General features: G+C 40.6%; 1 protein-coding gene across 2 annotated transcripts in view; it reads left to right on the top strand.

Moving 5' to 3' along the window:
• The first annotated feature begins 4,424 nt into the window (after window positions 1-4,424).
• Window positions 4,425-17,596, top strand: part of elavl2 (ELAV like neuron-specific RNA binding protein 2) — a 40,738-nt gene continuing 27,566 nt past the window's right edge. For both annotated transcript variants that reach the window (XM_069672287.1, XM_069672286.1), the window contains exon 1: window positions 4,425-4,738. The gene's annotated coding sequence lies outside the window, so the exon portion shown is untranslated. The remainder of the gene's footprint in view (window positions 4,739-17,596) is intronic.

The following is a 17,596-nucleotide window of genomic DNA, read 5'->3' as shown; positions in this document are numbered from 1 at the left end:
ATTTGAGTGTATTTCCACAACTGTATTAATTAAAGCTCCTGTGAGGAACTTTCCTTTGTGTTGATTTTGGAGCCCCCTGTGGACAAAGCTTTACCTCTTATCTCTTTGCTGATTTTGTCCTGTACATGCTTAAGTGGGTTTAAAAAATATATAAAAATCCTGCTTTCTTTAACAGTCATCTGTATCACTCATCACAACTGTTTGCCCTGGAAAATGTAAACAAATGCAGCGTGCAGTTAAGCGCTTCGTCTGACACCTACCCCCCACCAGCAGTTTCAGGCATTATAAATAATGATAAAGAAATAATCAATCTTGTCGCTGGTGGTCTGGTTTACTTTTTTAGGTCACATAGAGTAATCACAATTAATTTCAGCCTGTTTCATAATCAGTGTAAAACTCCTCACAGGAGCTTTAAATGTTTCCCTTTTCATAATGTGATAAAGGCCGCACACAGTAAATTAATATCTAAATAATCTGAGGTTTTCTTCTTATGTCTTTTTTCAGAGCTGTCCCTTTAAGGCCACACCCCCTTGCCCTGCCCATCATGGGCGTGGCCTGGAAACTGTTTGCCATCATTGTGAGTATTAAACCAGGAAGTGAAATGATGTGAGCAGAACAGATCTGGTTTAAAAGTAACAAAACAAAGGCTGCAGCTGCCTTGCTGCTGCTCAGACTGTGTTTAAAAATACTAATAAATAATCTCCATCTACATTTAACTAATAGAGTCAAATATGTCCATTCTCCCACACTGCACTGTGCTTCTTTGTCTCCTTGTTGGACTCAAGATGGTTGTTTCCTTGCTGCTCCCTGGTTGCAGTGGAGCTCTTCCAGCAGCATGCTGTGAGGCCCTGACAGTAGGATGGTGCTGGACCAAAGCTACAGGAAGTCTGGTAAGATTTTCTAATGATTGTTGCCTTGGCAGGAAAAATCTCCCAGGCGGCTTAATATTTAATACACCAGTGTTCAGGGGGGTTTTGTATTTGTTCAACCCTGAGCCAAAATTATGGACTGCTAGACTGTGATAATGCCCCTGGGGATTTAGCGCGTCTGATTTTTCAAGAAGAAGCCCAGGAGTACCTGAAGTGAAAGAGTTGAATTGTCAGATGACAAGAAAAATTAGCTTCGCAGCCCCTTTTATTAGCTGTTAATTTGCCGCCTCCATATTTTCCCTGTCTAATTCTATTCCCGGGAACATCAGACAGAAGAACTGGTGCCTGTTTTATCCTGATACATTGACCCTTCTTTGTGTCTGATCTTTTAAATATAATCTACCAACCCAGTAAGTCTTCCTGACATTCTTTTGAGACACACTTCCACAAATCACCATTAAAAATAGGGCCAATAGGTCCGTGTTCGCCTTCATTTTAAGAATTCTTATATGCTATCTAAATGCTAATGATCTAATTGATATTTGTGGGCATGAATAACTTCCCCCAAAGCCAAAAAACCAGAGCGGCAAGACTTAAACATGTGCTGTCATAAAGATTTAAAAGGCTGGAAATACCTTTTAGAAGATTGATTTCTTTGACCTTAAAATGTTTGAGTTTTGTCATGCTAATTTTGAAAGTCGGAGGCAGAAGAATGGAACTGCGTCGAACTAAGTTAACTGGTTTTCAGAGGAGCTGTAGTTCAACATCATATGGTTTTATATAGGAGCGAAAACGTGTATGGTCTCTTGTTTTATATCCTTATAGATTATATACTCATGTTAACAGTACAGTATTTTGCTTGTACAACATTTTGTATTAACAGGAAATGATGCATTGCAGGCGCAGGTGGACATCACTCATGCTGTTTGTTACTTCACTAATAGAATAATCTGCATTTCCCGGACCACTTTCAGACACTTTCCCCAGCTTAAGGTCGTATTTCTTAAAGAAGTAAGTCAAAGATAAATCCAGTTGTTCTTTACTTTTTACTTCTAGGTTTTCTATCACCATTAAATACTGGGCATTGTAGTACATTTTCCATTTGAAAGTGATAGACTTGCCCACTCCCCCTTACACATTACACACACTCAAAATTGCATATATAGCACGCAAGATGTGGACTACGACAAATATTGTCTTTTACGTTTTACTTGTTAATCTTTATATCTTAAATCATGTCCTTAAGAAGCTGTGCATACTATGGAGAACATCAACACTTTATTCGTTATTCATGAGAAACTATAAAAAGCTTTCAATGAATTTGGGGTGAGAGTTTTGGTCGTCCCAAAAAAATCACTCAAATGTTTAAATAAAAAACTTCTGTACATACAAATGTGTGTATTTTTATGTCATTAAGATGTTTTTTGGGATTACATAGAGTAAGCTGAACTACAGTTTGGAATAGAGTATGTTCAACGCATTCTGTGCAATTACTAAATCTGCCGTTTGTAATGAATTGGCTGTATTTTAATGACTGGTGCATGTCATTGCTTCCTATTTGCAGGTATTAGTCTTGAGGCTAACATGGGATATTCCAACATGTACAGCAACATTTTACTTAATAATACATATTAAAGTAAGTTTTTCTATCCTCAAATGTCAGGTTTTCTGTTTTAGTTTTACATTCTTAGGGATCCCACTGTGCACATTACTTAAAGCTCCTGTGAGGAACTTTCAGTTTGTGTTGATTTTGGCGCCCCCTGTGGACAAAGCCGTACCTCTTATCTCTTTGTTGATTTTATCTTGTACATGCGAAAGTGGTGGTTTTTAACAAAAAATCTCATCCTGCTTTCTTTAACTGTCATATGTATCACTCACTTTAAATGTTTGCCCTGGAAAAGGTAAACAAAGGCAGCGTGCAGTTAATCGCTTCGTCTGTCACCTACCCCCCCGCCAGCAGTTTCAGGCATTAAAAATAACTATATAGAAATAATCCATCTTGTCGCTGGTGGTATAGTTTACTTTTGTAGGTCATACACAGTAATCAGAATTAATATCAGTCTGTTTCATGACCAGCTAAAAGCTCCTCACAGCAGCTTTAATAATGGGCTTTAAAGTAAGAATTTCAACATATTTTAACCTTCGTTTTTATCCTAAAGGTCAGGTTTTCTGTTTTAGTTTTTACGTTCTTAGGGATTCCACTGTGCACATTACTTAAGCCTGCACTTCTGAATTCAGACTTCTTCAGTAGACTAGTATTGCATGGGGTTTACTATTATTTTTAAAGCAAATCAAATGTATGTAGACACAGATTTAGCATGTCGGACTTTTCATTCCTACATTATTTGCTGAATATGTTTTTTTAAAAGCACTGTTCAGTGAGTAAAGTGTGTTTAATAGAGTAGTAAAATTGTTGAGTAAACCTTGCATGTGATCATACATGGTATAGTACACAAGGTGTTATTCCATCCTCATATACAGGTGTTATTGTGTTGCACGTTTTCTGCAGTGAGCTTTAAAGCTAACAGCCTTTTGCTACTCCTCCTGTATTAGCTTACGTTTCAAACAGCATTTGCTCCTGAGAGCATCGATCTCCCTCTCCACTCGTGTCCACGCGAGCCTAACTGTTGCTCCTCCCTCTGAAAGTCGACAAAAGACGTGCCACTCCTGCTACACAGTGTGCCTCTCGCTGCTGTTATATTACTACAAATAGGGCGATTTCTATTGTAGCAAATTCGTCAGGGGAGCCCAAATGAACGCCCACCTTTGTTCGCAGCCTGTAGGTCGAGTACTGAGGTCTGACCATTGACTGTGAGTCTCAGTAGGCAGACAGACAATGGGAAGCATGTGGGCTGACACACGGATACTGTACTGGAGCTGTCCGTGGTGCTGAAACATGCACCAGTACTGTTTTGCAGCAAAGTCAGGCGCTGATTTCAGATCGTTCGTCCTGAGGAATGATTGTGTGTGAGCGCTGATGTGGCGCAGAGAGAAAGTAGTGCTGGTGGCCTATTAGAGGGATTTTTTAGAGTTGTTTTATTGTCTAATGTGAGGGCTAAAGTGGAATAAACGCTCCTGTGATACACGTGAAAAAAGCATAAAAAATGACCTAAGTGTGGTTTCAGTCTCTCGGATGATGGGGACAGTGTGGTGATGTGGCGTAAAACACATTTGTGGGAGCGAGTACTCTCAAGACACGGTGTGTCTCGGCGAGGCGATGTTTGACTTCAAATGCCATATTTAGGAAAAAACGCTTGATCGCTTTGAGTGACTGGGGCGAGGACGAATGGCGTCCTGTGATTTGTAGAGACGCTCGAGCCCAGCGAGGACCGCGCTCGAGCCAATGGCGTTGAAGAGCTCGTGTGTGCATAAGCGGTGGATGGAGCTACTCCGGGTATACTTCCGCGTGCAATGCGTGTTCATGTGTAGGTTGAATGGATGAAACGGAGGGAGCGGAGAGGTATAGGCACGCTGTGATACGGCCCTATATATTCGCCGGCAGGACTATCTTCCTTTTAAAGACAACCTCCTCCTCGCTTTGGTTTCCACTCAGTGATGTCGCGTATTTGTGTGGCGCACCTGTAAAGAGCGAGACAGGCAGAAGCCGGCTTTTTTAATTATTTGATTCCTTTTATTTCTTCTGTTCTTTTTCCTTTTGTTTCATGCATTTGCTGAAAGGAACTCATTTCTGTGTTTTGATTTAATAAATATTTCATTTCCTCATTTTATCTTGTTTGTGTTGGCTTTTTATGTTTCCAAGTTTGAACTAAAGAGAGCGGAATTCATCCTTTTACAAGCTATTGGCCAGGTGTTGTCATTCAGAGATTGTTTGCCCTAAAGGACGTCCATAACTTTCATTTATAGAAACGGTAAGCTATTTTTCCACATTTGTTCATTCACCTGAAATCGATATTTTCTCCTTTGTCAGTTCTTTGAGGACAGTGTATGGATCTGATCATGCAGCCACTGTAGTCTCAGGCAGCTCTTTTTTTGCATGTAAACGCGACAGGAAAGTCACCGTGATGCATTCATGTTTCCACTGACGGCTGATGATTTTCTACTCTGAGCTGCGGTGCCTTGGCATATCGTGCACGATAGGATAAGAAGCAGATCTCCGCACATGTGCTTTATTCTGAAGCATCCAAGGCTACAGACGTGGTCGCTTGGACGCATTTACTGCCTATGTGTGGAGAAATATAGGCCTGTTGGGGTGCTGAAACGTGGGATCCGCATAGTAGTCGGCTATTTTATCTTATATAAAGTATCAACGCAATCATATGGGAAATATAAGCCTGGCAGCCTTTAGAATTTAACGCCTGTAGTTGTAATAATAGACAATTTAACCATATGTACTTGATTTTTAATAGATTCATCATTAGGGAAACTTGCATTTTATATATGTAATATATATATTTGAAAACATGGCTTAATAGGAATGTAATTAGAATTAAGTGGTAGGATGTTGTAAGCTTGGCTCCTTGGATTTAAATGTAAAATTGCCTGTAGGGCTGAGTGTAACTCTAAAGGAGTAGTACTTTGCTATATAGGTTAAGTGCAGCTTGTGTGTTACGCTACCTGGAGTTTCTGGATGATATTTAGTCATTTCTGCAATCATGGACATATTTGAAGGGATTTTTTAAATTTACATGCAGAGCCTACACAATATGGTTTGACTTATTATATGTATTTTTAATGCTCTGTGGGTGCAAAGAGCAAGAATAGTATCAGTTAAATCTTAAAATGCTTGTAGATTCATGCTGTCAAATTCAACTAGCCGATCTGTCATTTCACTTGGTTTCTCTGAACACCTTAGTGACAATGGTGGTGCCATGACGCAGCTTCGGGGTATCTGTACTCGCACTGCCCTTTTTTTAAGTGTTAGGGTTTTGCTTTACTAATGCTAGGTGGCATGGAGCTAAAGTACACCTGCAGCAAATCAGTTAATAGTGTATTTCCGGGTTAGAGACGGGGTCTGCGCTGATTGGCTGAGGGTCTGATTAGTTTACTTAGTGTAGCCGCGTTCCCGCCACCGCCCCTTTTACTACTGCGCAAAGACTGCAACCGAAAGTTTGATGTCTGCAGACTTTACATCAATAAATACCCGCGACGCCGATTGAACACCTCAAGGTAAGACACCAGAGAGTAAAAATAAGCTGTCAAAACCAACTGTGCAAATATACTTTAACAGAAACTACATTTATTGATGCTAGCATTGTCGGAACAGACGCTGCTGCAGGCCTGCAGCATGCCACTGAGTCGGACACGGTGCTTGCAGAACCTCATTGTAACAATCGAAATTTTAGCGTAACACAATTCTGCCACGTTTTATGTAACTGTTAAGCTAGCACAAGTCACTGCTGCTGCAGTAGCAAGTGCCGAAATGAAACTCAGTGCTAAGGCAAGACTACTTATGTGTAAGAACTGAGTACCATAAAACCGCGTTTTCTAAACGCCGCAGGCCGTAAAAACCGCTCGGCTTTGTTCGGCATAGCTTGCGTTTGTCAATTGTTCGAACGTCTTTTGCTTGAACAACAACGCCGCTTGCTGGTGTAACTTAATTAGGACTTGCATGGAGCTGCAGTTTCACCAAGTTCTGATGAAACGCTTAACTTAAAATAAGTTTTAAGCATTTTCTACAGGTTATTTTGTTCTGTGAGAATTTACTTGGTATTTCGGTAAATGGACTACACGTGCGCCGAGTGTTGGTCGCAGTGAGTCTTGTTGCGCAGCAGTTGCACAGGTGTCGCAGATTAACCAATTAAACCAGGCTGGTTTCAGCTCCCCACCCTATCCACTTCACATTGTAATTCATGTAATTAGCAACACCTTAGCCAAAGACCGGCTGCTTTTGAACCTCTTCAAAGTCTATGGCTTTAATTTAGACCCATTTTTTACATCAACATAAATGTGTGGAGAATTGTAGCAGGTGTACTTCTTGTGGAAATATGTTTGACCATTTTTTTGTAAGAAATTAATACTAATATTTGAAAGGTTTCTATCATTTCGTGTATTAAAGCAACAACATAAACAATCTTTCTTTTTTTCAGTAATGTAGCTCCAGGTACTCAAACAGGTTATCGCTTATTGTGTGTTTGTGCTCAAACAGTTGGAGAACATAGCCATATTCTTCCTGTTTAGCTTTTCTGGTGCTTTTGATTGTAGTATCTGGCCTTGGATATCGAGCAGGTGTGTGTGTTGAAGCCCCAGGCATCTTGAGTTTAAGCTGGCAGTTTGGTTGAATAATCTTCAGTTGAAAAGATTACATATCATGGAGCCAGCAGCTGAGAGCCTGACCAGTTAAATTACCAGGAGGTTGCCAACACACAGGACATCTGTGCTCATGTGGGGATAAGGGTGGGGGGGCAGACCAGCAGAAAGAAATGTGGGTGCTTGTTGAGGCTTTAAAAGCGTAATGGAGATGATCGCATGAGAAGAGATAGCTGGTGTTTGTTAGTTTGAACATAATTAACCAGTTGTGGCAAGTTGATTAAGTTTAATTTTTTATTATTGCAAAATCATCTATTGACTTGATGTTTTGCGGGAAGAGAGAAATGCTGAGGAAAGATGAAATTCAACGACTAGAAATTCAATATCTGTAGCTGATAAAGTTGTTGGATGTTTGACTGATAACCTGATTTTAATACAGTATCATATCGCTACTTTTTGTATGCATAGAAGGGAATAAAAGTGTCTGAATCAGGCGTGTTAGGGGGCACAAGCAGACCTCAAATTTTAACTGTCATTGCAGGTTTCATTTGAAGTTTAGCTCTCGTATAGCTAAGAGCTGGCCTCATGTTTCTATTTCTATATATCTGCTCCTTTTAGGCTTTTTTTCCCCCTCCTCACTGTTCATGCCACTTCCACAATTTCAGCAGCCTCTGTGCTCCTGAGAGGGACAAGCGATAAGAGAGGCTGTCTTTATGTATTATTGAGCCCACACGTTTGCCTTTCTAAATAAAGGCTGCTGACAGAGTGACTAAAACGCAGGACAGTGAGTGAACTTCCAAAGGCCACATCGCTGCGCTCTGCACAGCAATGTGTGCTGCTGGCAGAACTGGGTTAGCATACAGTGGGTGGCTTAAAAAGCAATTTTGTCCCCTTTGTCCTTCTTAAATGTCCGTCCCATCCCCCCCTTTTCTTCTCCCTGTGGTCTCCCCCTCTGCAGTGATGTAGCCTGGGCTCTGTGGATGCTGCACAGGTCTGTTTTCATTCAGCCCTTATTGTGTGTGTTGGCCACAGGGTGGCCCTCCCTCTGCATGTGTGGGTCATTACTGCAGGACAGCGATGCGGTGTTCCTGAGCCTGTCACTGCATCCCAGCAGCTTTTATAGATCACCACACAACATGCTCTGCATAGGTGTTATGTGCTGTGTAGATTAATGTTGGCTGCATCAGTGTGTAGGCTTATGGTGGTGAGAAGCAGAGGGAGTGTGAATGTATACCGTGTGTTGTCTAAACAATTCAGACATTCATTTTTGATATTTAATTATTGTTCTGAGGATCATAACTGTTTTATATCTAAAGACAGATTAAGGGTTTGGGGCTTGACTCCTGAATTGACAAAATCAAAGTAACTAGTTTTATCGTAGAAACCTTCAGTCTAAAATGTCAAAATTGCGGAGGCACTAATATTAAGTGAAAAGGACTGAAATGTCAACTTTAGTGATAGTGATAAGCACAATTTACACCGTTATTAACTGTGATTTAAATTTCTGCCTTGCACTTCAGATCATTCTGATCACTGCTATGAGCATATTATATTAAGTCCAGCTTTTAGCATCAGTCAGCCTTTGTGTAACATAAGGGCCACACCTTTTTATATAATAGCAGATTGGCCAGTGTCTGAGAATAGTTAATGCGATGACACAGAAGTTTCACTCTAAATCTGTTATTTAGTGGTGTTACTTTTACTTTTATTATGACATGCAGAGTTCAACCATGTCAAATGCTTCGATTCTAACAAATCAAACACTCTGAGCTCTTAACACTGACTATCAGAATTAATACTGTTGGTTAATCAAACATTTTTAAAACAAAATCACTCAATTTAATCATAACAGACTACATTTTGTTCCTGTATTTATAATGAAAAAAAAGATTATATCCATAATAGAGCAGACAATTTGGAGACTAGTCTTTTTCAGTAGCAGTGTTGATATTTATTGACACTGGTTCACAAGCAGCATCAAGCCAGAGAGAATGAAAACGCCTCTGGTCTTAATTTCAGAACAAGTCGATACAGACGAACATGTGTTGCAGTCTCTTGAGCTTCTCCAACTCCCCAACTTTATTTCGGAGCGAGTCTGTAGTAAATGTTTTCATTTTCTTTCCTACCATCTATTTTTTTCCTCAAAAGTGTGGATGAAAAAAAATCACTGTTCCTTTAGAGGCATGCTGCCGATTATAACCGTCCGTCGCATCAGCAGAGGCACGAGGGAGCTGCTGCTGACATCTATGTTGATACGTTCTGTCATTTTAAAATAAAGTTGGCTTGACTGCAGGTATGGTAGCGCAAAGATAAATCTAAGAGTGATTAGAGATTTACGTCTGCCCTTGTTGTCAGCGAAATACATGATTGAAAATCGGCTGCAGGATTCAATCGAAAAGTTGCACTTGCACTCAAAGTAGTATTCTTATTTTTCAGGTTGAAGTGGTTATTTAAGGTACGACAAGGAAACTATATGATATGTTTTTATTCCATTAAGAGAAACTGCGTGAGATGTTCAAAAATATAACCTCACTTACAGTGAAGTTTACTGCAAAGGCCTATATACCTGATCAAGGCCCGAGCAGTTTGGGTCGTTTTCCTGTATTGCATGTTGCAGCGTCGGTACACTCCAGTGTGTGGGTAGACTAGTCACATCTGTGTTTCCAGCTGGGATATTTTGAACTGTTACTTGTGGGCTTTTAGTTTTCAAGGACAGGCCGTGCATGTCAGCGTGTGCACTCTGGAGTTCTTCACTCTGCAGCTTGTCACGCATACTTGGTCAATTTAATCCTCCGAGGAGCTCGTAGCAGAGATTCGTGCCTCCTCACTTTAAGTGCTCAGTGTCACATCAGTACATGCTGATCTCACTGTTGGCTTCAGGTTTGTCTTCGAGAAGTTCTGCAGTTAGGCAGATCTGGAGAAGGGATTTTTTCTTATTGACTATCTTAAAAACAGTCTCCCTTTGCTCTCCTGTCAGGAGATGTTAGTTATAGTATCTGTCTCCTTGTAGCGATCACATGGCTGATAATGTATGTTGTTTTGTATAATCCATGAAATTGACAGACCGGCTGAACAAAACGGATGCAAATGGCCTTTTCAAAATCAAATCTAACCCTTACTGTATGTGCAACATTACTAATAGGCAGTGAATGAATGAATCAGTGTTCTCATACTAGGTAGGTGGGAAAACAGGGCTGACAGATGTGCATCAGTGCTACTAACACAGTTCACTCCATTCAACTCAGTTGCTTCTGCCCTTTCAGAAGAAGTCTGAAGAACTGTTTTTAAAATCAAGATTTGCAAGTATAGAAGTAGGATACTGTTCCTGAACTAGAGCAGATTTCTTGACGGCCTTCACAGAAGCAGCTGTTAATTGAAACAAAAATGGCAGTCAGAGTATCCTCGAGTGGCAGCTGGGACTTAAATACCTCATTGGGATTGATTTTAATTTAGAGCGAACGCAGCTTCTGTACCCTTTTTAGTTAGAGGTAACATTTGTCACATACATTCAGGTAGAAGTGCAGTTTTACAAGTAAACAGGATTGGTGCTGTTAACTACTGATCCTTTGTTTTTTAAGATTTTTTGGGGGGGCCTGTTTATGGAGAGGACGGTGGATAGTGTTGGAAACAGGGGGAGAGAGAGTGGGGGATGACGCAGCAAAGAGTCGAGTCCGGGGCCACCGCATCAAGGACCATGGCCTCTGTACCTGGGCTAAACCGACGCCTATTGATCATTTTTAATAAGACTGAATCTATGTTTAGTTTATGTAAGACTTATCACAAATGTGACACCATCACATTGCTTGATTTGTCTGTCTAACAGTCCAAACCCTGAAGATATTCATTTAAGGTTAAAACAGAGAACAGTAGGAAAAGCTGGAGACGGACACTAGATGATGGTTTTCCTTAAAAATAACAGAAATAGCGGCCTAAACCATGACTTAATTGGAGGGAAAAAATAGCAGATCTTTAAAAGATCTATGAAGCACCTCATTGGTTTAACTCTGACCAGCATACAGGTATGACGCATTACCAGGTTGTGATTGATTTAGTATAAGTTTATTCACATCTGTGCTCAAGTCAAGAGTTTGATCAGCTGTGAAATCCTGCTTTCAAACACCCCCTCAAAGTCACTTTTCCGTGTAATTAATTAGCACAATCAGTGAGCTGCTAAAACGGAGCCAGCAACACCAGCTTCAGAGGTTGAAGGAGGACACATGGTGAGGGCACGAAACACAAGTTATAGCTGTGGTGGAAGTATTTTGGTGAAGCTTTGTGATTAGTTTAAAATGTCCCCCATATTGTCATAGTTACAATGAATAGAAAACTTTATCTTGGGTGTCATGTCACAAGCGATTGCCGTAATTGAATTGGGATCTCTGCATCTCCTCGTAGTCACACTGCGTGCTGAAGTTCCTCTTCCCCTTGTGAGACAGCTGTGGGATCTGAGAGTACCAATAACTAAACACGCTACACTTTAATGAGTCCTAAAAGGCAGCCTGCTCAGTGGGGTAAAACTGTGGAGGTGGATGGGTTTATTTTAGCGATGATGGGAAAACAAAAAAAGAACCTCGTGGTCTTTATCTGGGGCTGGTTTCTGACGAAAACTGTGAGGCAGGGCCTCTGGGGAAACGAGATGCTCCGCACTCAGATGCGTGCACTAAGAGGAGCTGCTGGCTGGCTGCACACGCTGAAAGCCTTGACTGAAATTTTTGGGGAGAGGCGTGTTGCCAAGCCTTCTCTTCCAAGTGTTTATCTAATGAAATATTTCTGCCTTGTGGCGCTTTCTGAAGCGGGACAATAGCCAATGTTTGTGCTTTGTACTTAGAATGAAGGTGAAACGTATGAGATTGAAGTCAGTCAACTTCTTCATGGACAATATGTTCTCTGTGGCCTGCTCGTCTCTGTTGCTCTGCACGTGGCGGAGGCGGCATGTGGAGCCTATAACTGCTTACAATTGTGATTTTTGGCATATGTGAAACTTTGGCTGAATATCACTGAGGCTTTTGAAATTTCTATCTTTTTGTCATGTTAACAAACTGCAAAAAGTTGAGGTGTGAAAGGAAGCAGCACTTATTTATATTATACTGATATTCTGCAGCCGCCAACTGGTTTTTATGCTGTGAGACAAATAACAGATGGAAAGAGCAGCAGGAGGGTGAAGTTGACCTGTAGAGTTCGAGCCCCTGTCAATGCGCGACTGGTGAGCTTGCAGTATATTTAGTGTCTACTTGTCAAATCAGTTTTAATTATACAGCCTAATATCACATTCTTGGTTTAATCAGCTCAAGTTGCAAACTGATGAGGAAACTTTGATTTTGTTGTTTGATGCACTTGTACTGTTTAATTAAATAATATCAATGCCCTGAGGGGAAATGTCTGTATTGATCAAAATCTTTCTACTAGTTTTTGGCTGCTATGCAATTCAATATGCAATACGGTTACATTTAAACTGTATTTAGAGGCTCATATTTGTCAGATTGGTTCTGAGTGTGTTGGAGAAAGAATTTAAAACACGTTGCAGTTTAATGATTATTGTTTCTGAAGCCTGGATAGCCACAGACAAGTATGAGTTCGTTGTCGTATAACTTTGCCTGCAGCTGACCAACCCTGTGTATAAGCCAGAGAGCTTGCTAAACTACACTTCCTCAATCTAGGACGCCCGTCTCCAATGTCATGTCTCATTCAAAATCGTCAGGTTTGAAATGTAGACTGCAGACCTGAAGATGTTTTAGACGATCCACCGGAATATTTTTGTCGTATTTCAGATGTTGCAAAGCGTTTTCTGGAGCACTCTGCTATAACAGTTTTGTTACAACAACCCATATTATATAGTTAGAGACCAAATATAGTTAAACAAAGTTCCACCTTTGAGTAAAGAAACCCATCTTCATCTGTAGACTGGCAATCATCTGTAGACCTGTGTAAGTCTCTGCATCCATTGAGCTATTGTTGGTGGGTTTGTGTCCTTCCAGTTCAGTCACCATTTTCTTGGCAATTAACAAAAGTATCGGCAATATATACATCTGATACGTGTTGTATACCTTTTTAGGTCCCAGCAAAAACAACAGAGGATCTAGGGGGACTGTCACTGCTAAAATATTTTCTGTAACAGTTCCCCAAAAGTCCTGAATTATTGGGCTGTCCCAAAAGATATGTGTGATCCCCTATTTTTCCACACTTTTTCCAACATAATGCAACTGAAGGTTCTTTAAAGAGGGGGTATTATGCTGTTTCACATATATAATGTTACAATGTTGGATGTCCATACTAAACGTGGGTGAAGTTTCAAATGTGTAGGTAAAAGTATGTTGGAGTAATCCCCAGGCTTCTCAGCTCAGGCTGCTGTGAACGCCAGGTTTCACACAGTTTTTTCTACACGTTCAGCAGGCTTCGGAGAGCTGGCCAATCAGAAGAAAACGGGCTTGTAGGGGCCGGTTTCTTAAAGGGACAGAGCTGACTGAGTCCTTTCACAGGTATCACAGAGTGAAATATGAAGCTTTAAATTAGCACAATACTCCCCTTTAACATACAAAGAAATGATAAAAGGTGTGTTGAATAACATCTGTTGTGTTTTACAATTTTATATTACAATTAAGATATACACTCATGCAGTACATTCTTTCTGGAAACATATAAACGGACATGTATACAACATTTCCATTTATTTCATCACCATATTAACCAAACCTTAACGTTGAACAGCTTGATAAAACTTGCTGTTTATACCTCTTAATGTGTTTTAGTGTTGGCAAAAGCGTTTGCAGGCTGCATCTGTCCATCTTCTTCAAATGGTTTACTGCTTCAGCTTCTTCTACCATCTCTGTGCATGCTGAGCAGAATCACTGCTAAGAGATTCTCATTGCTTATATACTCAGCTTGTGTTTGTACCATGAACCTCATACATGTATCCCCTGGTTAGGCGTCTTGCTGGCAGGTAGAAATACATGGCAAAAACATCTGTCTCAAAAAGAAGTGGCAGTGGTGTAGATGCCATGTTAGGAGAGTAAGCCCTTTCCCGTTTATGGAAAGAAAAAGTTGTGATGCTTGTAAATCTTAATACTAAAAAATAACTTTAGTTCTTTTAAATACAGGAACTATACAGTGGCTCACATGGGATCAGATTACACAAAAGTATGTTTAAAACGCATGTAATTGTAGTTATCTCAGAGGCTTCTCAAAGGCTGGCTTGCATACTGACCTGAGTCCGTGTGGAGACCCTCAGTGGCAATCATGCACACTCATCCAGGCTTGTTGTTTCTTCCAGTGAATGAAATGTATTTGTGGTAATGGGTCATGTGGGCTGAAGCTGTTTGCTGTACGGCGGTACTTTCTATTTTTGCTTGGGTTATGTAGTCATGGGGTTTGACCTTGGCTTAGGGACATGAATCAAATGAGTCACGTACTTGCACTTATGCACTGCAACACTGGCGACGCAGTATCTTTACAGTCCATTGAGAGGCCATTCAGCAGTGGTGGTAATGGATTTATTACATAAAACACAAGTTAAACAAACACCTGTATGTACACACACCTGGACCTGCAAGCAGCCTTAACCTGAATGTTTAAATTTAAGTTCAGTTAAAAATAATTCCAAAATATAAATTTGACAGTATAAAACACAAGAGTAGCACATCCAATCGTTGTCAGTTTACATTATAACACTCCAACAGAACCAGTCAGCCAGTAAGCAGTTATTATGAAGCAGCAAGCTGTTACGTGATGATGTAACATTGTATTTTTATACGTGCTTTGAGGTGTGCTTATGATATGAAGATCAGAGTGAGATAGGATGTTATGTTTGACACGACTAACTCACCCAACGCATTAGCCTGAGTAAGCTGTGATGAAAGTGATTTAAAGTTATAATCTCGAAGATCTCAGTTTCGTTCTCTTTGGCGGCACCTGTGGCGATAAACGGTAATTGCGGGAGCACACTTCCCATTTTCCCATTGATTTTCCTCGCTGAGAGTCGCTTTCCTTTTTAGACTGCTTGCCTTCATCTGAGCGTCGAATTTGTTATTTTTGAAGTTGTATCTGTAGTCATCGATCTTTTCTTTGTTTGTACAACTATAGTAGATTACGGTTTATAAGCAAAACTTACAGAGACCGGAAAAGCAGCTGCTTAGCTCCGCCTACCCTCTCTGGCAGACCAACCACTGCTGGGTGATGAAAAACGAGTCACTAATACTGCGAAGGCTTTCATCAGTGGGCCATAGGCTCAGTCACCATTGTGTTACCTCATTCGGCAGTAGATAGTGACTTAACAGACATTTACTTAAATGAAAGGTTTTTGTTTTGCTTTGCTGCTGGAAAAAAACCCCTACTGAAATCACTTTGGTGCTTCTTTAGTGAGAATTTTGAGTGGATGAATTCAAAATGTCAGTCAGGTACTGGCAGAGAAATCATCAGATGATTGAGTCACTCTGATTGCCTGTGGGACCATTTTTACCCAGGTTTGCACATGACTTTAAGTATGTGCTAAGTGGATGTTTTGTTTCAGTCTTGCAATCTTAAAAATCTTCTGTTAAAAATAAGCCTGAACAGATTTACCATGTCATCGGTGATCGTCTGGGGTGGAAATTTAAAGTTCCACAACGACGTTAGTCGGCTGATATGTATATTCTCTTCGCTATTTCCTGTGCATTTTTCTTGCCATATGGGTGAGAATGTAAAAAAATGAACCAAGCTATAGGATTCCTGTGCTGTTGATCAACACAAACCATGTTCTGTGCAGTTGTCGTTATTTCCTGATGGATTCTGGTAAAAACATGTATATACTCAGACTGACGAGCTTTGTTCTGTGCAGCATTTGCCTGGTGATCTGCTATCAGAGCAGAGGCATATCTAGCTTCCTGATGAATAACACTTAAGTACATTGTCATTTTTAGTCAGGATATCACAGTCGACTCTCATCACACACACTCACAGAACACCTCCAGTTTTTCACACTTGAATCAGCTGAGGTTGTAATTATTTTCTAATCGAATGAGAGTCCAGCACAGATCTCCAGCTGTTTGATCTGACTGACACCGAGCTGTTTGCAGCACTTTGTGGCCTCACGTGCCTTTATGTACATTATGATGCGTGGCACAGCCAATCACTGCGTCTGACAGTGACAGCCGAGCTGTCACAGTGTTGTTACACAATTAACAGCCATGGAAAGCAGCGAATGGAAAAGAAACAGCTTGTTCAGATAATCAAAGGTGGTCCTCTTCAATCATGACAGCTGCACTGACTTAATGTAGTCAAGATTCAAACTGGTATTCAGACGAAAAATACAAATGGAAGAAAAGAATTTCACCGAGTGTGTGGAGGGAGTGAAAGGAAAGTGTCAGAGGAAGGATGTGTGAATGCTCCAGTATACACTACATGTTTATTGTCATGTACATGTACTTGTATTTAAACTGTGTGAGGGATCACATTTAGGATGGCAGAGACGTTTAGACACAACGCAGTGGAATCAAGAAGACATAAAAAAGCTTATCCCGATCTTCTGGCTTTCTGAAATAATAATCAAGTTTAACATTTAATGTTTAGATTCATTCATTATCCACCTCTCTGGCTGAGTCTGGTCAAACTCTGAAAATGCCACATTGACTGGTTTAAGATGACCCCACTAAGAAATATTGATTTATTGGGGTTTTACCCGTCTGACAGTCACAGTCGCTGTTTTTATCACTTGAAGAGAGAAAATCGATTCACATTTGAGATGTTGGCAAGCTGACATTTTCATTATATGCAACCAACAAGGTGCAAAGTTAATTTATAGGACAGAGCATGCTCAGATATCTGTGCTTAATTTTGAACTTTAACATACAGTGCGCACACATGACGCAGATGAAACAACAGCCGCCCAACATAAAGTTTATAAAGGCACAGTGGAGTGTAATGGTTGTGTGAGCCTTCCACAAAGTTAAAGCGGGATGCGTGCACATGCTGTGGGGAAACTTCTGTCGTAGTGGACCAAAAGAACAAGTACATTTGTTGTAAAAAGCAGCAGCGCCTCATCACATCATCATGTTTAAGGGCCTGAGTCCACTAATGGCGTTTTTTTGCTGGCAGTACCCACAACCTCAATTTCGGAGTGCTTCTCACTGGGGCTTACTGTTGCTATGTTACGAAAGTTGTCTGGCCGCCCTTCCGCTTCCCTTGTTAGTGATCATTAAGTGTGTTTTAAATCGCTGTGTATGCTTCATATTTGCTTTTATTCAAGGAAATTTAACAAAGAAAACATAAAAACAATGGAAAGGAATCGTGTCCTGGCATCAGCAGCAGCTCTACACCTGGAAATTGTACCCTCAGGGAAAAAAAACGGATGGATTAGCTTCTCCTCCACCATTGATGATGACAGAGTTGATATCTGAAGTCCTGCCCCGGGGAAAGTGACATTGACGAGCATGATGGTGTTCCAAAAGTTGGATTATTTTAATTGAGAGCGCTGTGAGTCTGCGACAAAAGCCATTTTTGTGCTGAATACGCTGAACTGCATTGGTTTTGTATAGAAAATAGGCGCTGCC

The sequence above is a fragment of the Semicossyphus pulcher genome, unplaced genomic scaffold, assembly GCF_022749685.1.
Source record: "Semicossyphus pulcher isolate SPU_LCO1_2020_fin unplaced genomic scaffold, fSemPul1.0.p SCAF_21, whole genome shotgun sequence".
Lineage (NCBI taxonomy): Eukaryota > Metazoa > Chordata > Actinopteri > Labriformes > Labridae > Semicossyphus > Semicossyphus pulcher.
The sequence above is the reverse complement of the archived record's forward strand: the minus strand, read 5'-3'. Positions and strand labels throughout refer to the sequence as shown.